Raw genomic sequence first — 26,016 nt, forward strand, 5'->3', positions numbered from 1 at the left:
GAGGGCTGGATTTTTTTTTTTTTTAAGATTTTATTTTTAAATAATTTCTACACCCAGTGTGGGACTGGATCTCACAACCCCGAGATCAAGAGTTATAGGCTTTATGGACTGATCCAGCCAGATAACCATATATTTATTTGGTCAGTTTCCTTGAAAGAAGGTTTGAGGATGGAAGGAAATGAAAGTATAAATTAGCTTTTTATTTTGCCACACCTTTTTTGTCTTCTTCCACTTCTGATTTGGTATTGTTGATATCATGGGTGACTTAAACAAATTGGGGTAGATGGGAAGCATTTGGTGTGTATTAAATGAGAGAATGTAAATTTAAAAAAAAATTTTTTTTAAATTTATTTAAGTAATCTGCATCCAACATGGGGCTCGAATTCATGACCCTGAGATCAAGAGTCACATGCTGTTGTGACTGAGCCAGCCAGGTATGCCAAGAATGTCAATAATTCTTTTTTTTTTTTTTTTAAGTTTTTTTTTTTCCCCCTCTTGAGCAGGGAGCCCACCATGGGGCTCAACCTCAAGGCCCTGGAATCATGACTTGAGCTGAAGGCAGACGCTTAACCACCTGAGCCACCGAGGTGCCCCTGTAAATTCTTGAATAAAGAAATCATAAGATATGAATTTAATTCCTGTGTAGCCCCACTCTGTGATTTGGCTAAATGTTTTAACTTCTCTGGGTCTTTATTTTTCTTTTATGAGGTGATGGTATTGGACTTGATCTTTAAAGGTTTTTAATACTGAAATGTTCAAATTATTCTGAAATTATAGTGAATAATATAATGAATATAATTCGGTTTTTTAAAATAATTCAGCTTTTTTAATATCAAAAATAAGTGTGCCAATGCTGTTTTTAGAGTAGTATCCATTTGTTGCTGATTTTCAGTAAGGATCTTAAGTCATATGTCATATTTCTATTTACATGTGGGCCTGTTTTTTTTTTTTTTTTTAAGATTTTATTTATTTGATAGAGAGAGAGACAGCCAGCGAGAGAGGGAACACAGGCAGGGGGAGTGGGAGAGGAAGATGCAGACTCCTAGCAGAGAAGCCTGATGTGGGGCTCGATCCCAGAAAGCCGGGATCACGCCCTGAGCCGAAGGCAGACACTTAACGACTACGCCACCCAGCACCCCAATGTGGGCCTGTTTTTATGCTCTGTTTGCCTATCTCGGAGCCAGTATCACACTGTCTTTATTTACTATAGCTTTGTAGTAGATTTAGATATCTGGTATGGTGAGGCTTCATACCCCCACTTTGTTATTCTTTAAAATTATCTTGGTTATTTTTCTAAATCTCTGTTCACCTCTAAAATTCTGTGATTTTTGTGTATTCTGCTTAGACTTTCTGGGTATTTGATCGGTAATCAGTATAGTCTTAGTGAATGAATACAGTGAACAACAGCCAGTTACCCTCTAAAGGCTTATGAATAATAGTGTTACAAGTTAATATCAGTCATAAAATTATGACTTTTGAAAATATTGCTAAAAAACTTGCCTTTTTCTTTTGGGAGTATTTAATTAAGTTACTTTCAAATTTGGGCTGGGTGTAATATTAAATATCTTGAATGGTCCTACCCCTGGCCTCCCTGCCTGCCACCTCTTTTGATACTCCCTTTGGATTAAAATTTTGGAAAGAGTAAGTAGGATTTTTGAAAAATTGTTGTTTAGACAGTTTAAAACCACCTTAAAAGTCATGATAAATTCCACATGAAATTGATGAAATATGCTTTTAATGAGCACTTTTACTTTAAAACTAGTTGTGTTGTATGAGCGCCATCGTTTGAACTTCAGACCTGGAAAGGACATTAGTTTTTGTTTACTTGAAAATACTTCATATTCTCATTTTGTAGTGTGTAAGGTTGAGTTCTATAGCACACTCACTGAAAATTTTGTTTTCTGTTTCCTAACTAACATCATCAAACATGATTTCAGTGGAACTCTACAGTTTCTCTATGCTGTAGCTGGTTTGATCTTTTTAACCTCTTATATGTCCTTTACTTTTTTTTTTTTTTTAGATTTTATTTATTATTTTTGTCAGAGAAAGAGGGAGCACAAGCAGGGGGAACAGCAGGCAGAGGGAGAAGCAGACTTCCCGCTGAGCAAGGAGCCAGAAGTGGGACTCAGTTCCCTGAGATCATGACCTGAGATGAAGGCAGACACTTAACCACTGAGCCATCCAGGCGCCCCTGTCCTTTACTTTTTTCCATTTTTGTCCTTTTATTAAGGCTTTTTGGTCTGCCTTGAATGCTTTTTTTTCCCCCTGTTACCTTCTAAGCCATAATAGAACCATCTTCTTATATGAGGGCTTTCTTATCACTTTTTCTACTTTTTTGTCTTTCCCTTTTGATCCCATAGCACTTTGTAGCAGTATGATATGGCATTTTATCTGCTCTGCATTTATAGTTACATATACATTTTTCTCCCTAAGTAGATTATGTACCTACTGGGAACAAGATCCTTGTCACTTTGACTTATTCTTTGTAACTCCCACAGTTCCTTGCATGTAGTGGGTCCTCAGTGGTGTTGGAATTGAATTAATTTAATCATCTCTGCCCTCAGTGAAGCTTATAGTGTAGGGGAAGGAGATGCACAATAATAAGTACAGAGGAAGATTGCCATTTGAGAATATGCAATGAAAATAATGAATAGTATTCTATGGTGGGAGAATAACAGGGAAACCAGTTTTGATCTGGTTGGCGAAGGCCACACTTAGGGTTGACATTTGAATTGGTATGAAGAATTAGAAGGAACCACCATGCACAGAGCTGGAAGTATTTTGTGCTTGTGGAAAGAGTAAAGTAAGAAAGAGCTTGAATTTTTGAGGAACTGAAGTCAGGCAACAGCTTAGTGAGTGTGAGGAAAGCTTAGTGAGCTTGTAAGATGAGCTTAGATAGGCATAAATAAAGAGGTCAATCATGAAGTGCCTTGTAGGTTGCTGTAGGGAATTGGGATCTTGTTCTAAATGGGGTGCCATTGAAGGATGTTAAGCAGAGGATAAGATAAATATGATATACATTTTTAAAAGATTTATTTATTTTCGAGAAAGAGAGCTTGAGTGAGCTGGGGGAGGGGCAGAGGGAGAGAAGCAGACACCCCGCTGAGTGGAGACTCATGTCTCAGCCTCATGACCCTGGGATCATTCCCTGAGCTGAAAGCAAGAGTGAGATGCTCAACTGACTGGGTCACCCAGGCACCCTATGATACACATTTTTAAAAGATCATCATGACTATTACCCGATAGATTGTAGGGAGAAGCAAAAGAGAAAGCAGGAAGAGCAATTTAGAAGGGTGTTGGAAGTAGAGATCGAAATGGATGAATTCAGATACATTTAGAATTTTCAAGATTTACTGATGGATTAGATGTGAAGGAGAAAAATCAGGGGCGCCTGGGTGGCATAGTGGTTAAGCGTCTGCCTTCGGCTCAGGGTGTGATCCTGGCATTGTGGGTTCGAGCCCCACATCAGGCTCCTCCGCTATGAGCCTGCTTCTTCCTCTCCCACTCCCCCTGCTTGTGTTCCCTCTCTCGCTGGCTGTCTCTATCTCTGTCAAATAAATAAATAAAATCTTTAAAAAAAAAAAAAAAGAAAAATCAAAGGAATCAAAGCTATTTCCCACATTTCTGGCTTGGTATTTATTGAGATATAGGACTGGGAAAAGAACTTTTTTTTTTTTTAAGAGGATGAGAATCATTGTTTTGGATCTGTGAATTTCCAACTGACATCTAAATGATAGTGTTGGGATATGGGAGGCTGGAGCTTAAGGAGAGGTGATGCTGGGAATTGTCATTGTATAGATGGTATTGAGAGCCATGGGGAAAGGGTAGGATCAGCTGTCTGGTACTGAGCTGAGAGGAACTCCAAATATTCCTTCTAGTGAGGGAGGAGAAGAGAGTTTATATGGAGAGAATCCAGGATTTGTCATGTCATGGAGGCCAAGAGAGGAACAGTGCCAGTTTGATTTATCAAAGTGGAAGTTATTGATGATCTTGTGTTGGTCATCTCTCTGTGTCTTTTCAGATCTGTTTTTGCCCTTTTCTTCCCTTCTTTGTGCTTCAGAAGGCTGACCTCTATGGTTGACATCACCCAGGCTTCTTTGCCTTCTGGCTTCATGTTGTGTTCAGCCAGTGGAGATACAGTTGACAGAAGATTGGGCAGTGGAAGGAAAAAGAGATTAGGGTATTTATTCCCGTTCTTCTTCCCTGTGTGGCTGCAGTTTACGCAAAAACTGCATACCTCTACCTGTAGCTACGGGGTACCTTTTCCATCGCCATAGCCTTTTCTGGTTCTGATAACTTCAGGCTTCAGAGAGGTGAGAGCTTGTACCTTCTAGGAGTTCAGAAAAGGTAACGGCCTCTTTTTTTTTTTTTTCTTCCTTCCTTCCTTCCTTCTTTCCTTCCTTCCTTCCTTCCTTCCTTCCTTCCTTCCTTTTTTTCTTGATTGCTCTCTATATATGTTACCTTAATCTGACCACACTTCGGTAAATTGTTCTCCATTAAGCTGTCTTCATTTATTCCTTTAAGTATGCCATCTGTTTAAGGGGCAGTTTCAGTGAGCTTGTGGAGGTAGACCAGTTTGGAGCAGGTTGAATAGTGAATGGAAAGTTGGGAATTAGAGACTGTGAGAGCTGATACTTTTTTGAGGAGTGTGGCTCTAAAGGGTAACAGAAATGGGGGAGGAGGAGCATAGCTGTGTAGGGAATGATGGGATACTCTACAAAACATGTAAATACAGGAGGTAATGGTACATGTTTACATGATAATGAGAATGATCTTTTAGAAGAGGACAGATTGATGATACAGGAGAGAGTGAATTATGGAAGGAAGGAAACCTTTAAGTGAAAGGGATAATACAAAGAGCAAACTTCAGTGGTCATTTAATAGTAATCAGAGGGGTGCCTGGGTGGTTCAGTTGGTTAAGCATCCGACTCTTGGTTTTGGCTTAGGTCTTTATCTCAGGGTCTTGGGATCCAGCCCCATGTTGGGCTCTGAGCTCAGTGTGGAGTCTGCCTGGAATTCTGCTTCTCTTCCTCTGTCGCTCTCCCTGCTCTTGCTTGCTCACTTGCTCTCTCTCAAAATAAAAAAGAAATCTTTAAAAAAATTAATCAAGATGCTTATTCATTTTAAAGTAGGGGAGAAGATGATTACTGGTTCAGTTTGGGGGGGTGTTATAGATTTAGTTGTAGAAAAAATAGGGAACTTTCATCTGATGGCTTCTATTTTCTTAATGAAGGTATTGTAAATTAAGCAGTGGGAGAAATGGAGAGGTGGGTGAAGTGTTTAAGGATTGAGGAAAAGTTATAAAACAGCCACTACAGGGAGCTTTAAGGGTAGTATTGCTGTGGGACGCCTGGGTGGCTCAGTAGGTTAAGCGACTGCCTTTGGCTCAGGTCATGATCCTGGAGTCCGAGGATCGAGTCCCCCATCAGGTTCCCTGCTCAGTGGGGAGTCTGCTTCTCCCTCTGACCCACCCCCTCTTGTGAACTCTCTCTCCCTCTCTCATTCTCTCTCTCTCAAATAAATAAAATCTTTAAAAAAAAAAAAAGTATTGCCGTGATTGAGGTTGTTAGTTGTGGATTTATGACAATAATCAGTCTGACTGGATATGTGATTTTCTGCAATATTCCACCGCTGTCATGGTCATGGAGAAGGTCAACTGGAGTTTTGCTAGGAGAGTATGAAGGAGAGAGACATGGGAAACATTGAATTGAGTGCAAGGAGTGATTATATTGATGAACTGTGAAATCTATACTGGATAAAAAAGACAAGTGAAGCCAGGGGAATGATAGGAAGGAAGTGGAGAGTTTCATAAGCAGGTGGTCTCATTAAGAACTAAGAATTATTTTTGAGGGCCAGTTGAACAAGTGCGTTGAAAAGATCAAATTTTTTATTATATGTTGTCTTTCTCATTTATGTCCCAAATAACTGGTATTTGTGTAGACTTAGCCACTTGGCATCTCCCATTCTATTTTTTTTTTTCAAAGATTTTATTTTTTTGGAAGAGAAGGAGCATGAGTGAGAGAGAACAAGAGAGCACAGGCAGGGGATACAGCAGAGGGAGAGGGAGAGGAAGAAGCAGGCACTCTGCTGAGTAGGGAGCCCAACACAGGGCTGAATCCCAGGACCTTGGGATCATGATCTTGAAGGCAGACGCTTAACCGGCCAAGCCACTCAGGTGCCCCGCAGAATCTCCCATTCTAAATAGACAGTTTATTTTTTATTTTTAAATTGGGTCTTTTTTTTTTTTTTAAAGATTTTATTTATTTATGTGACAGAGAGACAGCCAGATAGAGAGGGAACACAGCAGGCGAGTGAGAGAGGAAGAAGCAGGCTCCCAGCAGAGGAGCCCGATGTGGGACTCGATCCCGAAACGCCGGGATCACGCCCTGAGCCGAAGGCAGACGCTTTAACGACTGCGCTACCCAGGCGCCCCCTTTTTTTTTTCTTTAAAGACTTATCTGAGAGAGAGAGTACCGGTGCATGCACTGGGAAGAGGGGCAGAAGGAGAGAAGCAGATTTTCCACTGAGCGCAAAGCCCCACCTGGGGGCTTAGTCTCACGACCCTGAGATCATAGCCTGAGCTGAAACCAAGAGTTAGTTGCTCAACCAATTGAGCCACCCAGGCGCCCCTAAATAGATAGTTTAAATCCATATTCTAGCCAGATGGATTTAAACACACACACTGACCTATAGAGTTTATGAGTGTGATTTCAAACTTGGCATTTTAAAGTCTATTAAAAAATCTTTGTCTATTTGATAAATATGGATATTTATCAAATTAACTTCCTTCGTTAACTGCTTTCTATATATAGGACACAGGAAAATAATTTCCTCTGAATAATATCTGGTTCTGTTTAGGATCTTTCTGTGAAATTTGTGACATGAGATCTAAACTCATTTTTCCTTAAAACCATTAAAAAATTCTTATTGGTACAATCTTTTTGAAAACAGTTTGGCAGGTTCTCATATACAGTTAAACACACATTTACTGTGATGATCTAATAGGTATTTATTACTCAAGTGAAATGAAAACTTAAGTCAAGCTGAAACCTCTATGCTAATGCCCCAGACTGGAGACAAATTCAAATGTACAGCAACTGTGAACCTTCATACAGTGGAATACTATTTGGCAGTGCATGCAGCAACATAGGTGGATAGCGAATGCCTTATGCTAAGTAAAAGAAGCCAGACTCAGAAGACCACATACAGTGTGATTCCATTTTTATGCTATTTTGGAATAAATGAGACTAAAAGGACAGAAAACTGACTAGTGGTTGCTGGGGGTGGGGGCACGAGGAAATTTTTTTGAGGTATTCTTATTTGTTTGTTTAAAGATTTGATTTATTTATTTGACAGCGAGAGAGAGACAGCCAGCGAGAGAGGAAACACAGGCAGGGGGAGTGGGAGAGGAAGAAGCAGGCTCCCAGCGGATGAGCCTGATGTGGGGCTCGATCCCAGGACTCTGGGATCACGCCCTGAGCTGAAGGCAGACGCTTAATGACTGAGCCACCCAGGTGCCCCTTTTTTGAGGTATTCTATATTGCCTCTGTCTGTTCTGTATCTTGATTGTGGTGGTTACATGACTGTATGTATTTTTCGAACTCAGAAGTGTACACTTGAATTTCAGGGTTGCTTGGGTGGCGCAGTTGGTTGAGTGTCTGACTCTTACTTTCAGCTCAGGTCGTGATCTCAGGGTCACGAGATTGAATCCCAAGTGGGGCTCCGTGCTTAGCAGCAGTGTCTGCTTGAGTTTCTCCCTCCTCCCTCTGCTCTTCTCCCCCATGTGTGTGTGCATGAGTGAGTTCTCTCTCAAATAAATCCTTAAAGAAAAAGTGAATTTCAGTGTTTATAAATTATACCTCAAAGTTCTAGCATATAATATGTTACCATATTAAAAGGTATTTTGGAAAACTGTCTCAAGAAAATGTTTGTCTTTACATGAGAGACTATGGACTATGAGAAACAAACTGAGGGCTACAGAGGGGAGGGGGGTGGGGGAATGGGATAGACCGGTGATGGGTAGTAAGGAGGGCACATATTGCATGGTGCACTGGGTGTTATACACAACTAATGAATCATCGAGCCTTACATCGAAAACCGGGGATGTACTGTATGGTGACTAACATAATATAATAAAAAATCATTATTAAAAAAAAAAAATGTTTGTCTTTAGATTCTACTTACGCGACTTTTGGGAAGGAGAGAGTGGTAGACAAGCATCATTAGCATTTATAAAGTTCTTTGAATCTCTAGAAACATGTAAATGCTGAATTTGTCTATGTATAGCAAACACTCCTATCATATGTTTAAAAGAATGTTACAATGTTAGAAGAGAAAAAGAGGGACACCTGGGTGTCTGAGTTCGGTGTCTGCCTTTGGCTCAGGTCGGCCCACATGAGGCTCCTTGCTTGGCAGGGAGCTTGCTTCTCCCTCTGCCTGCTGCTCCCCCTGCTTATGCGCGCGCTCTCTCTCTCTCTGACAAATAAATAAAACCTTAAAAAAAAAAAAAGACCCTGAAGTCTAGGTTAGGTTAGCCAAAGTCACACAGCTAGTTATTAGCAGAGATAGGTCTAGAATTTAAGTGATGGATTACTAATTTGATATTTGTTTTTTTAAAACACACTTTTTATTCTGAGCTATTCCTTCTAGAGACTATTTTTAATTCCTATTTGGAACCCTTTAATTGTGTCATCCTAAAGCTGGAAACCACTCCCTTCCTAGTGGTAGGAAAGTCCTGTGTCTGGTTGATAATAGGACTGTGTCTGGTTGATAAATAGGAAGGCTAAATTTGAGAGATCCTGCATCACTTGAAGTTTGCTTAGACATAATCAACAAGTTTAGTTATAAAGACACTTTTCTTTAGCTGTGGGAAACTGGATGCTTAGTTTTGGAGTTGTCAAAGTTTTCCAGTTAGAAATAGGTTTTTGTAACTTTATTGCATTTAAAAAACAACCTTTTGCTGGGGTGACTTCCTGACGCAGAAGAGTGTGCAACTGTTGATCTCAGGCTTGGGAGTTCAAGCCCCATGTTGTGTATAGAGATTACTAAATAAATAAATAAAAACTTAAAAAAAAAACACCTCCAGCCTTTTCAGATTATCATGATTATTGGTTTGTTGGGAAGGTAGGAAAGGTTTAAGAGTGGTAGGTTTTTTTCTGCTTACCTTAAGGAATGAGGATTTATTTTATAAATACCCAGGGGTGTGAGGAAGCACCAAAAGGCTTAATAGTTACACATGTAGGAAATGGAGAATGGAACGTCATTCAGATACAACAGCAGATTTAGTTGTCTTGTATATATTATGGAAAGTGCAATTTTATTATTTTCTATTTTTTATTTTTCTATTTTTTTAAGTTTTTGTTATTGAAGTACAGTTGACATACAATGTTATATTAGTTTCAGGTGCACAATGTAGTGATTCAACAATTCTATACATTTTACAGTGCTCATCATAGTAAATGTAGTCACCATCTGTCATCATACAAAGTTGTTATTAACTGTATTCCCTATGCTGTACTTTTCATATCCGTGACTTATTTAACTGGAAGCTTGTACCTCTTAATCCCCTTCACGTATTTTGCCTATCCCCCACCCCGTCCCTTCTGGCAACCACTAGTTTGTTCTCTGTATTTATAAGCCTGTTTCTGTTCTGTTTTGTTTTTTAGACTCCACATATAAGTGAAATCATGTGGCAATTGTCTTTTAACATTTGATTTATTTCACTTAGCATAATACCCTCTGGGTCTATCCATGTTGCTGCATATGGCAAAAAACCTCATTCTTTTTTATGGCTGAGTAGTATTCTTGTGTGTGTGTGTGTGTGTGTGTGTGTGTGTGTGTGTGTGTGTTACACCACATCTTCTTTATCCATTTATCTATTGATGGACAGCGAGGTTATTTCCATGCCTTGGCTATTGTAAATAATGCTGCATTGAACACAGGGGTGCATATATCTTTTTGAATAATATTGGTTTTTTTTGTGGGGGAGGTAAATACCCAGTAGTGGAATTACTGGATCATATAGTATTTCTGTTTTTGACTTTGAGGAACCTCCATACTGTTTTCCACAGTGGTTGCGCCAATTTACATTCCTACCAACAGTGCATGAGGGTTCACTTTTCTCCACATCCTCACCAACGCTTGTTACTTCTTTTCTTTGTGATATTAGCCATTCTGACTGGTGTGAGGTGATATCTCATTGTGGTTTCGGGTTGCATTTCTCTGGTGATTAGTAATTTTGAGCATCTTTTCATGTGTCTGTTGGCCATTTGTATGTCTTCTTTGGAAAAATGCCTATTTAAGTCCTCTGCCTGTTTTAATCAGATCATTTGGGGTGTTTTTGGTGTTGAGTTGTATACGTTCTTTATATATTTTGAATATTAACCCCTTTTCAGATTTATCAGATATTATTGAGAGGGAGCTTTTGCTGTCCCTCTATGTTCACTTCCCTCCTTGTATTAGAAGTTTTATGCTTGCCTCTGGACCTCAGTTCTAGAACCAGGCTTAGAGTTCCTTCCTCTCAGGGATATTGGTGATAGTGTGGATATTGCAGAACCAGTTACAGAGCTAATGGGTGTCCTGGTTACTGTCTTGATTTTGAAGCTGTGTCTGTGTCCTGCAACCTTCGTGGGAGTTATTTACTATAAGTTATTTACTGTAAGCCCCAGGCAGAGTTGGCAAGTTGTTTTTTTTTCTTTTTTAAAGATTTTATTTTATTTTTTAAAGATTTATTTATTTGAGAGACAGACAGATGAGACAGTGAATGCACGCTGTGGGGAAGGGGCAGAGGGAGCAGGAGAGAGAGTCTCAAGCAGACTCTGAGCTGAGCACGGAGCCTGATACAGGGCTTGTTCTCACGACTCTGAGATCATGACTTGAGCTGAAACCAAGAGTCCAACACTGCCACCCAGGCATCCCTAAATTTTTTATTTTTAAGGAATGTCTACAACCAGCGCAGGGCTTGAACTCACAACCCTGAGATTAAGAGTCACATGCTCCACTGACTGAGCCAAAAAACCCCAAGTTGTTTTCTTTAGAAGGGAGCCCTACCCCAGCCCTAGCTCTGATAAATCCTCTGTCTTACTTATATGGAACACTTTTAGTCCCTGTTCCCCAGGGAAGCCAGACTCCCAGCTGCCACTGCTTGTTTTTGAACTAGGACTCTGGTGGGCTCCTGGCTTCAGCACTGCTTACCATTTTGGATTTATGATCCCTATCACTGCTTGAAAGATATGTATGTTATTTTTTATGCATTGTTTATTTATGTATTTGACACATTTGTATATTGTTTTTGGATGAATTTACTGCACCAACTAGAACCCTTTTTAATCTTTCAGTTAGTTTCTCATCTTTAAAATTGGAATTATAGCCCTTATCTCTTGTTTTTTGTGCTGATGAAATGAGGTTATATACACACTTGTATCTGAATTCTATGAACAATGCCTATCATACAATAGGTGCTTTATGTATGTCAGCTATTATATTTTCAAGCGAGTCCTATAATTCCTTACTGGTTTCTGTGTTTAGACAGATATATCTATAGATACAGATATCTATGTATAATGTATAATATATAATAACCCTAAAACACTTGTCAATCAGTATTTGAAATTTCTGCAAATGTATCTGGGGATTATGGCATGTTTTGAGGGTTTTGGGTGATATATTTAAATCTAATTTTAATCTATGTCTTAGCAACTTTGAATTGGAGGTTTTTCAAGATGACTTGCAATTCTTTTCAATATAATAAAGTGTCAAAGTGCTTAATTCTTTCTATTTGTGGTAACATTTTAGAAATATTCAGGTGATTGATAATTCTTTTAAGCTCTATTGCATATACTTTCCATTAGCTACTAATCAAAAAAGTTAGTGCAGTATGTATAGATATCACAGAGATTATGGAAGTTGTAATGAAGTGAATTCAAGTCAGGAAAATAGAAGTAACTGTGCATGAGGGAGAAAATAAGGTCTTGTTTCAAGTAGAGACTTTGGCTTAGACAACCACAATTATGACTGAGTAAAGTTCCTCTTTGGGAAAGAGGAACAAAAAGGAGGGATAAAATATAATAAGACAGGGGTGCCTGACTGGCTCAGTCTGTAGAGTATGCAACTCTTGATCTCAGGTTTGTGAGCTCGAGCCCCACGTTGGGTGTAGAGATTACTTAAAAATAAAATTTTAAGACTTTCAGCTTTTGTGTGTAGTTTATAACTAATATGCTTTCATGTTGTAACTCCTAAAGAGTTCACTCCAGCCAGTTAAACCTTACACATGAATTTAGAAGCATAAATGAAAAATTTTTTTTCTTTTAAAATAGAAATGTCAAATTATTCTTTCTTCTTGGGTTTTGGGTTTGAATTAGTGGAGGGATGAGTCATGTAGGTTATTGTCCACCCTTTTTTAGGGAAGCCTTAGTATATTAGTTCTGCCCTTTGGAAATGTGTCTAAGAAGATTGTACTTGCTGATAAATGATCTTATTTCCGTATTTCTTCAGCTGAAATAATAAGACATACTACTTCCTTTTTCCTCTTACATCAAGCCCTGGGTATGCCTTTGCTTTTATTTTTGTCTTGTCTTATAAACTGTTGTGTGCATATGGATGTTTGGAACTATGGAAGTGTATTATCAATTAAGAACCATAGCACTAACACCATTTAGAGTTTTAAAGTTAATCTACCAGTCACGAATGAGTTATAATTCAATAAGCCATCCTTCATGTTGTCATTCTCAAATGAACTGAGATGACTAATCTAGCGACTACATTAGAGACACTTCGGTTAAGCTGAGATTTTCATGAAGTTCTTAATGGTTATGTATTTCTCCCCAAAATGGAAAGGATTGTTGTTGTTTTTTTTTTAAGGTTTATTTGAGAGAGAGCAAGCGCATGGTGCAGGGAGGGGCAGAGGCAGAGGGAGAGGGAGAGAGAATCCTCAAACAGATACCCCGCTGAGTGTAGAGCCAGATGTAGGGGTGGATCCCAGGACCCTGAGATCATGACCTGAGCCGAAATCAAGACTTGGTCAACTAACCTAGTGAGTCATCAGGCACCCCTAAATGGAAAGGTTTTTAAAAAGACTTTGTTAACTTTTTAACTGTCAGAATCTGTAGTGAGATTCTGGAATATTTGATTAAGTTGAAGATTGATTAAAATTATGATCCAGAATCTTTTTGATATTAGAAAGTAATTAGATACTATATGTCATGGTAATTGCTAAAATTTTACCTTTCTTCTGGGGCGCCTGTCTGCTCAGTCTGTAGAGCATGCAACTCTTGATCTTGGGGTTGTAAGTTTGAGCCCCACGTTGGGTGTAGAGATTACTTAAAAAAATCTTTAAAAAATTCTCATATTGAGAAATAACTACTATAGGTAGTACAGCTGTCTATGATATATCAAAATAGTTCAAGAGGCTTTATATTGATCTTTTGCCATTAACACTTTTCTTGTATTGACTGATGAGTTGTGGGTTTTGTTTTTTTTTTTTTAAAGATTTATTTATTTGAGAGAGAGTGAGTGAGCAAGACAGAGAACACAAGCAGAGGGAGCAGCAGAGACAGAGGGAGAAGTGAGCTCCCCACTGAGCAGGGAGCCCAATGTGGGGTTCAATCCCAGGACCCTGAGTCGATCATAACCTGAGTAGAAGGCAGATGCTTAACTGAATGAGCCACCCAGATGCCCCTTACGAATTTCTTTTTATCTGTATTGCCATATTGAATCTTTGTGCAGCAGTATAGTTGATGGAAAGAACACAGGATTTGAAATCAGAGGGCTTGAAGTCTTATCTCTCAGTTTACTGGCTCTGTGACTTTGACCTTTTTTGAGATTGTTCTTAAAAGTAATATAAAAAAATAATGGTATCTGTCTTATAAAATTGTTAGATTAAAATTAAATAATGCTTTGTAAACTATGGCATACTTTTTGAGTGTTACAGTGTTTTTCAATTGGGACATTTGTTTTATTTTGCAAAATAACACTGTCCTCAAAGATTGCTATCAGATGGGTGAAAAAATTGCCAAACTTTGGTTCGATGTATCACTTTCATTTAGGGTGAGGATCCTTGGGTTTTGATCTGCCTTTATACTTTCTCTAATAATTTCTTCACTGAATAAGGATTTCTTCTTTTTTTTTTAAGGTTTTATTTATTTAAGTAATTTCTATACCCAGCATGGGGCCCAAACTCACGACCCCGAGAACTGAGCCAGCCAGGCGCCACTCTTCTTTGCCAAAGTTAGAAATTGGGTAGGCTTTATCATTTCCTTTAGCTTTATGGTGTTGTGAAAATAAAGGCTGTCTGGAAACCATATTGGGACTTAGCCTTTCTAGAAGTCACTGGTTCTCAGTGGGGTCAGGACCCCTATGAATCTTTGAATCTTTTAAGGTGCACTTTTGGTTGCCACAATGATTAGGGTGGGGTGGGTGCAGCCTTGGCATTTAATGAGCAGAAGCCAGGAATGCCATACATTCCACAATGTCTGAGACAGTTCTGCATGATTTTTTAACATTTTCCCAGCTCTTGTAGGTGAGAAACATGTTTGTACTTATCTGATGCTAATTCTGCTATACATTTAAGCACATTTAAACAAAGTATTTTTTTGCATGGTTTTAATAGACACTGAATTTTCCAGAAATGCAACTACTTAGTAAACTGAGGGCAGATTGTACTTTGTTTCTTCAAAACTTTAACAAGAGTTGTTAACTGTTTTGGAAAATCATATTACCAATGGCATTGACCCTTTTGGCATCTGATTTTCTAATACAATTCATTTGTGTCAGTCTACATTTGTAGATGTCATGTGCATGGTATTTCGTATATGCATGCAAGTGTCGATTTCCTTAGTAGTATGAATGCTGGGATGGTTATACCTGAGCATTTAAATATTACAATGTATTATTTTAAATTACTTTTCTTTCTTTTATATTATGTTAGGCATTATCTTAAGTGTTGAGAACTGAGGATAGATAAATTACCTACTTGCATCTCATTTCAGGTTTGTGCTTTTTTTTTTTTTTTTTTTAGATTTTATTTATTTCCTGAGAGTACATGATGTGTGAGTAGGGGGAGGGTCAGGGAGGCAGAGGGAGAGAAACTCAAGCTGACTCTGAGCTGAGGCTAAGCATAGAGCCTGGAGGGGTGTTTGATTGTTCAATCTCATGACCCTGAGATCATGACCTGAGCTGAGAGTCAGACAACTCAACTGACTGAGCCACCCAGGCGCCCCAGTTTGTGCTCTTAAAACAAAAATCTTTTGTTTTAGTGGAGTGTCCTGGATGGAGCCTGTATTTAATGGAAATCTACATTGCCTTTCAAGGGAGAGTTAGGAGGTTGGTTTTGACCTATGTTATAGATGTCTATCCTTCTCTTTCCTTTCCTTTTTTTTTTTTTTAAAGATTTTATTTTATTTTATTTTATTCGACAGAGATAGAGACAGCCAGCGAGAGAGGGAACACAAGCAGGTGGAGTGGGAGAGGAAGAAGCAGGCTCCTAGTGTTGGAGCCTGATGTGGGGCTCGATCCCAGAACGCCGGGATCACGCCCTGAGCCGAAGGCAGACGCTTAACCGCTGTGCCACCCAGGTGCCCCTAGACTTTTATTTTTTTTATTTGACAGAGAGGCAGCGAGAGAGGGAACACAAGCAGGGGGAGTGGGAGAGGGAGAAGCAGGCTTCTCGCCGAGCAGGGAGCCCGGTGCGGGGGTGGATCCCAGAATGCTGGGATCGTGACTTGAGCCGAAGGCAGACGCTTAACAACTGAGCCACCCGGGTGCCCCATAGTACACATATATTCTTGTTTTGTTTTACTACATATATTTATTTGCTTTGGCTAATCAATATTGTGTTTTTAAAATTCACCCATATCAATGTGTATAACTGTTATTTATTTTCTCAGGTATATGTATTAGTTGTATGACTGTACCACAATTTATCTTTTCTCCTAAAGATGGACATTGTTTTTTTTTCCATTTTGTTGGTATTACAAACATATTCTTGCTTATCTTCGGGTGCACATTTACAAACATTTCTCTACAACAGTGAATTTTAAACATTTTATTTATTTATTTATTTATTTTTGTTTTTTAAAAGATTTTACTTATTTGAGAGAGAGAGAGAGAGAGAGAACACGAGCTGGGGAAGAAAGGGCAAAGAGAGAGGGAGAAGCAGACTCCCCACTGAGCAGGGAGCCCAGTGTGGGGCTCCCAAAACGGTTCAGATCAGAACGTGAGCCGAAGGTAGACGCCTAACCAACTGAGCCACCCAGGCACCCCTTTAAACATTTTTAAAAAAGATTTTATTTATTTATTAGAGAGAGAAAGCACAGGCTGGGGGGAGGGGCAAGCAGACTCCCCACTGAGCAGGGAGCCCCACGCAAGGCTTGATCCCAGGACCCTGGGATCATGACCGAAGCCAAGGCAGATGCTTAACCAACTGAGCCAGGCTTGTGCCCCAAATTTTAAACATTTTCGATGATGACCCTCCCCCATACACACAGAGTTGAAAGAAAAATGAGGATCCGTAGATCAGTATTCATCCTTAATATATGTGATGCACTCATCTTTTCTGTTTTATTTCTCTCTTTCTAAGTGCTAATTGTGACCTAAATGTTTTCACAGTTTAAAATCGTTGTCTTCGTTTCTTGTGGAGAGCAGTGTGTTGACCTGACTTCCCTTTGCTTACAGAGTGTGCCAGAGGGCAGCATCTCATGAGGTGAGAGTGCACCTGGCTAAGCAGGAACACTGCTCCCACACCTGGAAACACCTGGTCCTTGAGCTCAATAAAGATTCAGCTAGGACCCCTTAAGTACCTGCCACTCCTCTATGGAATGAATTCCCTAGGTATGACCTAACCAGATATTTTCAGTTATGCCAGAGTCAGACCATTCTCAGAGGATGGGAGGGGGAAGATAGGTTTGGTTGGAGCTTTCTATTCTTGATGTTTACTTTGATATCAGACTTGGCTCCTCCTTTTACTTATTTTGACTATAAACTGTAGTTTATAGTCTCAAAGGCTCAGATCTCAGTAGTTTATTCTTCAGTTTTCTGTTGACTTTCTAATGTCCATATTCAGATGTTTGAGATATTTCCTGTTACTTGGGGTCTTTGCTATATTCTAGATAGCTTGAATTTTTTGCTGAAGAGTATGAGAGTTAATTTACATAGGAATTTGACTTTCATTTTAAGTAATTAGTAAAAAACACAGAAGCTACATGTTTTAACTCTGATTTGGTGTCTATTAAGAATATGTATGCAAACTGTAATTTACAGAGCTATGCTTTGAACCTCAGAGGAAGAATATTTACATTTGGTACTATTTTTTTGTAATATAGGTTTTTATTTTAATTCCACTTCATTAACATACAGGGTTATGTTAGTTTCAGGTGTACAATATAGTGATTCAACAGTTCCATACATCACCCTGTGCTCTTCAAGACAAGTGCACTCCTTAATCCCCATCACCTATTTAACCCATCCCCCCTTTCCCTTCCCCTCTGGTAACCATCAATTCTCTATAATTAAGACTTTGTTTCTTGGTTTGCCCCCTCTCTCTTTCCCCCCCCTTGGCTCTTCTGTATTGTTTCTTAAATTCCAGATATGAGTGAAATCATATGGTGTTTGTTTTTTTCTGACTTATTTCGCTTAGCATTATACTCTCTAGCTCCATCCATGTTGTTGCAAATGGCAAGATTTCATTCTTTTCTGTGGCTTAATAGTATTCCATTTGTGTGTGTGTCTTTTTTTATCCATTCATCAATCGATGGACACTTGGGTTGCTTCCATATCTTGGCTGTTGTAAATAATGCTACTATAAACATAAGCATAGGGGTACAAATATCCCTTTGAATTAGTGTTCTTATATTCTTTGGGTAAATACCCACTAGTGGGATTGCTGGATAGTAGTGTAGTTCTATTTTTAATTTTTTGAGGAACCTCCATACTGTTTCCCACCGTGGCTACACCAGCTTGCGTTCCCACCAACAGTGCGCAAGGGTTCCTTTTTCTCCATATTCTCTCCAACACATGTTGTTTCTTGTGATGTTGATTTTATCCATTCTGACCGGCATGCATTTGGTACTATTCCTGATGACTTGTGTAGGGAGTACTGAATAGGACTGGGAATAGGAATAACCAAAGTAATGCATTTTTTTAATCTCATTTTTTATGAACATAGGACTCAGAAATAATAAACACAGTGTTTATTCCGGTCTAGAAGACGTGTTATGGTTTTCATTATACTTTTTAATTTAATTTTATTTTCCTAAAGATTTTATTTATTTATTTGAGAGATCGGGAGAGAGAGAGAGCACAAGCTGGGGGTCAGGTGGAGGGAAAAGCAGGCTTCCTGCTGAGCAGAAGATCCTGACACGGGGCTCGATCCCAGGACCCTGAGATCATGACCTGAACCGAAGGCAGATGCTTAACCAACTGAGCCACCCAGGTGTCTCTATAATTTTTTTATTGTAGTAAAGTATACTAACATAAAATTTGCCATTTTAACCATTTTTTCTGTTTTAACCATTTTAGAATGTACAGTTCAGTAGCATTCAGTACATTCACATTGTTGTGCAACCATAGAGCTTTATCTTTCCAAACAGAAACTGTACACATTAAACACTAACTCCTCATTCTCCACTCCCCCCAGCCCACAGCAACCACCATTCTACTTTCTGTCTTTATGATAGGAATTTGACTGCTCTGGATATCTCAAAAACGTGTAATCATATAGTATTTGTCCTTTCCTATCTGGTTTTATTTCACTGAGCATAATGTTTTCAGGGTTCATCCATGTTGTAGCATGTGTCAAAATACCACTTTTTAAGGCTGAATAATATTCTGTTATATGTATATGCCACATTTTGTTTATCTGTTAATATATCAGTGGACATTTAGGTTGTTTTCATCTTTTGGCTCTTATAAGTAACACTGCTATGAACTTTGGTGTACAAATATCTAAGTACCTGCGTTCCATTCTGTTGGGTATATACCCAGAAACGGAATTGCTGGATCATATGGTAATTCTGTTTATTTTTTCTGAGGAACCACCATACATTTTACTGTTTTTTTTCAACATCTGTAATTTGTTGTAGATGAATTTCTAATTAATAACTATAGATCTGCATTATCATTTTTAATGGCTGTAGAGAATTTCAAAATATGGATATACCATGGTTTATTTGTAGACATTCTGTAATGGTAGTAGTTTTGCTGTTATAAACAATACTGTTCATCATTCAACAATAGTATTTATTCATCAGATATTTACTGAACACCTGCTGTGTACTGGGCATATGTAATAGCTCTTATGTCCATATATGTTTGTACACATCCATTTAGTTAGAAAAATTTTTTAGAAGTGGGGCTGTCGGGTCAAAAGATGGGCATATTTTGAAATGTGATTATTTTCCTGAAAGCTTTTATAATGAGAAACTGTTGTTAGATATAATCTCAATAGTAGTGAATAGGAGTGCTAGATTCCATATACCTTATAGAACAATGGCTGTTACTGATATTTTTAGTATCTGTCAATATGAAATGGTAGTAATTTGCATCTCTTTGGGGCTCCTGGGTGGCTCAGTCTGTTAATGTCTGCCTTCGGCTCAGGTCGTAATCACAGGGTTCTGGGATTGAGCCTTGCATGTCAGGCTCCCTGCTTAGTGGGGAGAGTCTATTTCTCACTCTCCCTCTGCCCCTATCTGCTCACATTCTCTCGCTCACTTGCTCACTCTCTCAAATAAATGCAAATTATTTTTTTAAAGTTTTTTTTTTATCTCTTTGATTACTAGCGCAGTTTAACATCTTGTGCTTATGCTTTTGTTTCTTCTTTTGTAAGCTGTATTTTCATGTATTTCTGCCCATGCTGAGCTTCTTATACATTAAGGGTATTAAATCTCTGTTTTATATTGTAGATATTTTCCTAATTTGTCATTCATGTCTTAACTTTCTTTCATAGTGGTTTTTTGCAGTGTAGATGTTTTACTTTTTAAAGAAAGTTTGTTTGTTTATTTATTTATTTTTAGTAATCTTTGCACCCAATGGAGGGCTCATACTTGACCCCTAGATCAAGAGTTGTATGCTCTTCCAGCTGAGCCAGCCAGGCACCCCTAGATGCTTTCCATTTTTATAGTTCCTTATGATTTCTGTTTTGGTCCCTTGTTCTGGTGTTCTTTCCCCACCCTAATGTAACCTTTATGTAATTTTTTTTTGCATGTAATAGATTTCTAGAAAATGTTTTTTAGAAATAGAAATCTCTGCACATTTTGGACTAAATCTAATATAAATAGGGAAAATATGTAGAAGGTAGGTGAGGAATCAAAACTTTATTTTAACATTTATTTTTTTAAAAGATTTTATTAATTAGAGCATGAGAGAGTGTGTGTGGGGGTAGGGAGGGGGGAGGGTCAGAGGGACAGGGAGAGAGAATCTCAAGCAGACTCTGTGCTGAGCGCGTAGCCCAACGGGGGGCTTGATCTCACAACCCTGAGACCATGACCTGAACCGAAACTAACAGTCGGGTGCTTAACCAACTGAGCCACCCAGGTGGTCCTAACCATTTTTATTTTTAATGAAAATCTTCATAGAGATCGATGAAAATTTTTCTAGACTCAATGAAAAGAAAACAAAGTAATTTGCTTTTTTATTGATCTCTGAGGGTTAGGGTTATATTTCCTTGTTCCTTATTAATTCAGATATATAGGCTATTGTAGATGGGAGAAATGATACATTAACCCCAGAGATATTTTTAAAACACCCCTTTTTTTTTTAAGTAGGCTCCAAGCTTTGAACTCATGACTCTCAGATCAAGAGTCACATGCTGTACCACCTGAGCCAGACAGGTATCTCAGTCCAGAGATACTCTAAAATTTACTTGTTCTCAAATATTCTTTTTATTTTTTATTTTATTTTTCATTTTTTAAAGATTTTTATTTGTTTATTTGACAGAGAGTGAGAGAGGGAGAGAGAATACAAGAAGGGGGAGCGGGAGAGGGAGAAGTAGGCTCCCCACTGAGCAGGGAGCCCAACTCTAGGCTTGATCCCAGGACTCTGGGATCACAACCTGAGCCGAAGGCAGGCGCTTAACCGACTGAGCCACCTAGGTGCCCCTCAAAATTTCTTGCATTGTGTCATCATTGGAAGTTTCTGAAATGGATGCTGCTTCACTTGGTATTCTGCTCTTTGCTTTTGTAGCCGCTTTTGCCTTTTCTAAGTCCCTAAATCACATTCTTTGAGACTTTTGATTACTATTAACCTCTGTTCTTTTCTCTATCTTGTTGCCATATCTGGTCCCTAATTTTTTTGTGTGTGTCTTTTCTGTACTTTTATTCTTTTCTTTCCCTTTCATTTCTTCCCTGTATTTCAGTGTAAGCACAGTAAAGATTGGAGGCACTTATTTCTCCTGGCTTTGAGGAAACTAATCATACCATGTAATCTTCAGTTTTCATGTACACATTCTTTCCAGCAATGTGTACATTTTAGGCTTCCTTAAGCTCTAAGTGCCCAACTCACGCTCTCTGCATTTGCTAGCTACTTGGATGATAGTGTATATGTAGAGGAAATATTGTTACTTGACCTAAAATATAATAATAAAATCCAGTAATAATTATATGATATTGGGGCACCTGATTGGCTCAGTCAAAAGAGCATGTGACTTTTGATCTCAAGGTCATGAGTTCGAGCCCCACGTTGGGTGTGGAATATTACTTAAAATGAATAAATAAATTAAAACTTAAAAAAAATGATATGAAAAAATGTTTTTGAGCCTTATGAACTTAATAGTGAACCTACCTGCCTATTGACTTGGACCAAGTCACTTAAAGTGGCATATTTTTTATTTTGTACATTTAGATGATCTCATTTTTTAGCTTCCCTTCCTTAGATAGAATTTTGCTTACATAACGAATGGAAGAGCCAAAGATTTAAAAGTCAGAGGACTTTAGGGATCATCTGGTATCTATTCTGATTCTTCTACAAATATTCACCTGACACTCTTTTGGTCTTGAGGGTATATTGAAATCTCTGGCTTCATAGAACTTACAATCTTTTTTGAAAAGAAGGTTGTGAAGAAACTGTAATCTTATTTAAAGATTATTCCTCACTTCATTTTGGTAGATCTTAATATGCTCAAAAGAGAAAGGATCTGATTCCTTATATGCCAAATTATAGTTTAGGAACTGTAAAGCAGGAGGAAAGGGACCCTGAATGAGTGAATTACCATAGTGACTCTCAAAATTTTCTGTGTATGAATCACCTGAGGTTCTTGTTAAAATATAGATTCTGTTCAGTAGATCTAAGGTAGGACCTGAGATGCTACCAGTCTGTGAAACACATTTTGAGTAGCAAGGAATTTGTATATAATTAAGAGAAAATAATAGTGTGCTACCATTTTGAGAAGAACGGTTTGGAACTATGGAACACAGGTTTGGAGTTGTAAGTAGCACATCACATATAAGAGCTGTTAATGATCATATATTAAGAGGGGGTATTAAGGAGATAATCACCTATTTTTTGAATGGCATTCAGAATTGAGATTGGGTGGTGGGTGGGTCTAAAACATTTGAAAAGATATTAGAAGTGAAAGAGATGAAGAACTTCAGGTATGATAAACAATTTATGAGTTAAGTTTTGACTAGGAGGAATTAATTGTAATTGGAAAGACTTCCTCCCCTTATACTTACTCTAATTGGCATAGTGATTATAGTTTAAAAAAATGTAAAATTTTTTTAAAAAATAGATAATATAGTTTTTTCCCATAGGCATATTCTATGTGGGAAGTATGTAAGATTTCTTTGTTTTCCAGGTCTCAATAAAGCTTCAATGTTGTGCTTAAGTTGCCCTTCTCCGATCTGTTCCTCTGGGGACAGCTACTTGGAACGTAAACCAAACTGGGAGTTCATTTTTCTTCATAGAATAGCAGAAGACTCTTAGTCTTGGAGTGGTGTAAAATGTTTAATGGGTGTTGAACATTTATCCATGGGGAAAAGTTTGGCAGACCAAATCTTGGAACCAGCAGCTTTTTATTTAGTGCTGTGAATTCACAATGCTAGTGTTTCCATTTGTGTTTTTAGAAATTTAAACTTTTGGGGCACCTGGGTGGCTCAGTTGGTTAAGCGTCTGCTTTTGGCTCAGGTCATGATCTCAGGGTCCTGGAATCCAGCCCCACATCGGGCTCTCTGCGAGCAGGAAGCCTGCTTCTCCCTCTCCTCCCTGCTTGTGCTCTCTCCCTCTCTCTCTCTCTCTTTCTCAAGTAAATAAATAAAATCTTTTAAAAAAATAGAAATTTAAACCTTTTTTTTTCCTTTTCTGGTACTGTTTTAGAAATAATCCATAGTCATATTTCCCCTTAAATATAGCATCTAGCCTCCAATATGAAGATATTGGGAAAATTACTGTTAACCTTCATAACTTCTTATGGCCCCTTGGTTAGTGTTATTGGAATATTGGCGTCCTTGAAAATAGCTGCAGTATAGTAAGGAGAATTTTAGGTTATTGTGTTGTTATGGAGGCAGAAAGATGTAGAATGTAATTGTGGACAGAATATGACTTGTTTTAATTATAGTGGCTCATTATAATCAAATACATGTCAAGTGTTCTCTCTAGTAACAATTAGATTTCTGTATATTTGGAAAGCATTTATTATGTTATATCTATTGTTATTTCTCTGTAGTATTTTTTTTATTTCTCTTTTAACACAACTGTTAAAACTCAAATAAAACATCAGAGGCATTATAGTCTGTTCTAGAATCAAGCCAGTGAAGAAATGAAGTGAAATACATTGTTGCCTAAAAATATATTTTGCGAGTTACATCTGAAATTCTTCTAGAGCATGTATTGGAAATAAAATTCAGCTGTTCTTATTTTTTTTTGAAGATTTTATTTATTTGTCAGAGAGAGCGAGCAAGAATGAGGGAGAGCAATCTAGCCCAAGCAGGGTAGTGGCAGGCCAAGAAAGAAGCAGGCCCCCACTGAGCAAGGAGCCCGAAGCAGGACTCAATCCCAGGATCCCGGGATCATGACTTGAGCCAAAGGCAGACGCTTAACCATCTGAGCTACCCAGGTGTCCCTCAGCTGTTCTTATTCTGTGTTTTTTTTTTTTTTTTAATGTGATTATTTGAAAGGAAATTTCCATACAAAATAAGTTTCTGTTATCTTCCATTTTTAAATTGATATTTCCTTTAGGACCGCATAAGCCTTTCCTATATATCCTGAAAACTCAAGATAGTAATACCTGGAATTAAAGTAAATGAAAAAGAGGGGCTCCTGGGTGGCTCAGTCTTTAAGTGTCTGCCTTCGGCTCAGGGCGTGATCCCCAGGGTCCTGGGATCCAGCCCTGCATTGGGCTCCCTGCTCCACTGGGAGCCTGCTTCTTCCTCTCCCACTCCCACTGCTTGTGTTCCCTCTCTTGCTGGCTGTCTCTCTCTGTCAAATAAATAAATAAAATCTTTAAAAATATATATAAAAAATAAAGTAAATGAAAAAGAAATTACAGATAAACCTAACATTGAGATAATTAAATTTAAAGGAATAAAATTAGTTGGTTAAGCATCTGACTCTTGATTTCAGCTTAGGTCTTCATCTCAGGGTTGTGAGTTCAAGCCCCACGTTGGGTTCCACACTGGGCATGGAGCCTACTTAAATTAAAAAAATAATAATAAGGGCACCTGGGTGGCTCAGTCAGTTAAGCATCTGCCTTTGGCTGGGGTCATGATCCCAGAGTCCTGGGACGAGCCCTGCATCTGGCTCCCTGCTTAGCAGGGAGCCTGCTTCTCCCTCTCCTCCCCACTTGTTGCTCTCTCTGTCTCTCTCTCATAAATAAATAAAACCTTTAAAAATTTAAAGTAATAAAAATCAAATTAGGATATTACTTATTCATGTTACCTCTGATTAATAGTATCACCACATTGATGCATAGGGCCTTCAAGGGGAGGGACTGTATCATGTATTTGTGTTTAGTGCACGTAGGAAATGACTCCTTGTTCTGTTAAAAAAAAAAAAAAAGGTTAGAAGCAAATACTCCTAGTTCTGGTAAAATCTTTTTTTTTTTTTTCAAACAAAGTTATTTAGTTAAATAAAAATTAAAAAGGGGACTCTGGAGTCATGCAGCTGGATTTTTTTTTCTTTTTTTAAAAATCCTAACCCTACCTCTTAGAAGTTTTATGATATTGGAGGTAACTTGACTTTTTTGTGTCCATTTATTATAAAATGATCACATAAATGGTTCATTTCATAAGGGTTCTTGTCAGGATTAAGTGAGATAATCCATGGAATGTGCCTAGAAGAGTTTTTTGGCACATAGTAAGTACTTAATTAATGTTAGCTGCCACTCCTCTTCTTATTCAGCAACACCACTATTACATTGGTGAATTTATTTTGCTTTTTATTTTATTTATTTTCTTTTAAGGTTTTATTTATTCATTTGAGACAGAGATATAGAGAGAGAGCGTGAGCAGGGGAAGAGGCAGAAGGAGAGGGAGAAGCAGACTCCCTGCTGAGCCTGTAGTCCAATGCAGGCCTCCATCCCAGGACCTGGAGACCATGACCTGAGCCGAAGGCAGATGCTCAACCATCTGAGTCACTCAGGTGCCCCTATTTTGCTTTTTAAAACAAGCCTGCAAACCAGGGATGTAGTGTATGGTAACTAACATAATATAATAAAAAAAAATTAAAAAAAAAATAAAATAAAACAAGCCTGCATATCCAGGTTCCAATATGACAGGTTGAGTACTTAAAATATACACTTAAAATTAGTTTTGAATGAAACCTTAAGAATTTTTACTTTCAGCTTTTATAACTTAAATCCTACAAAAAGAAGCCATTCATTCAGTCTTTTTTTCTAATAAACTATTTATTAATACCTGCTATTTATAAGGAATTGCACTAGGTGCTAGGGATATAAATGGAGCAACTTGGTTGTACCCCTTCAGTTGTTTAGAGGTTAGTGGAGAAAGGTACCCCTGAGTATAAATCAGTGTTGTAAATGATCCCTTTTGTGCTGATCATTAATACATGATACATTTTTAATTTGTCTTCGGGAAA

General features: G+C 38.2%; 1 protein-coding gene across 50 annotated transcripts in view; it reads left to right on the plus strand.

The window, feature by feature from the left end:
• NUMB (NUMB endocytic adaptor protein) overlaps nt 1-26,016 on the plus strand; it is a 185,505-nt gene that overhangs the window by 21,799 nt on the left and 137,690 nt on the right. Inside the window, exon 1 of one of the 50 annotated variants that reach the window (XM_057318358.1) lies at nt 25,387-25,560. The exons of the other annotated variants lie outside the window; for them this stretch is intronic. The gene's annotated coding sequence lies outside the window, so the exon portion shown is untranslated. Of the gene's footprint in view, nt 1-25,386; nt 25,561-26,016 lie in introns of those variants that run through there. 50 annotated transcript variants of the gene reach the window in all.

The sequence above is a fragment of the Ursus arctos genome, unplaced genomic scaffold, assembly GCF_023065955.2.
Source record: "Ursus arctos isolate Adak ecotype North America unplaced genomic scaffold, UrsArc2.0 scaffold_25, whole genome shotgun sequence".
In the NCBI taxonomy this organism is placed as follows: Eukaryota; Metazoa; Chordata; class Mammalia; order Carnivora; family Ursidae; genus Ursus; species Ursus arctos.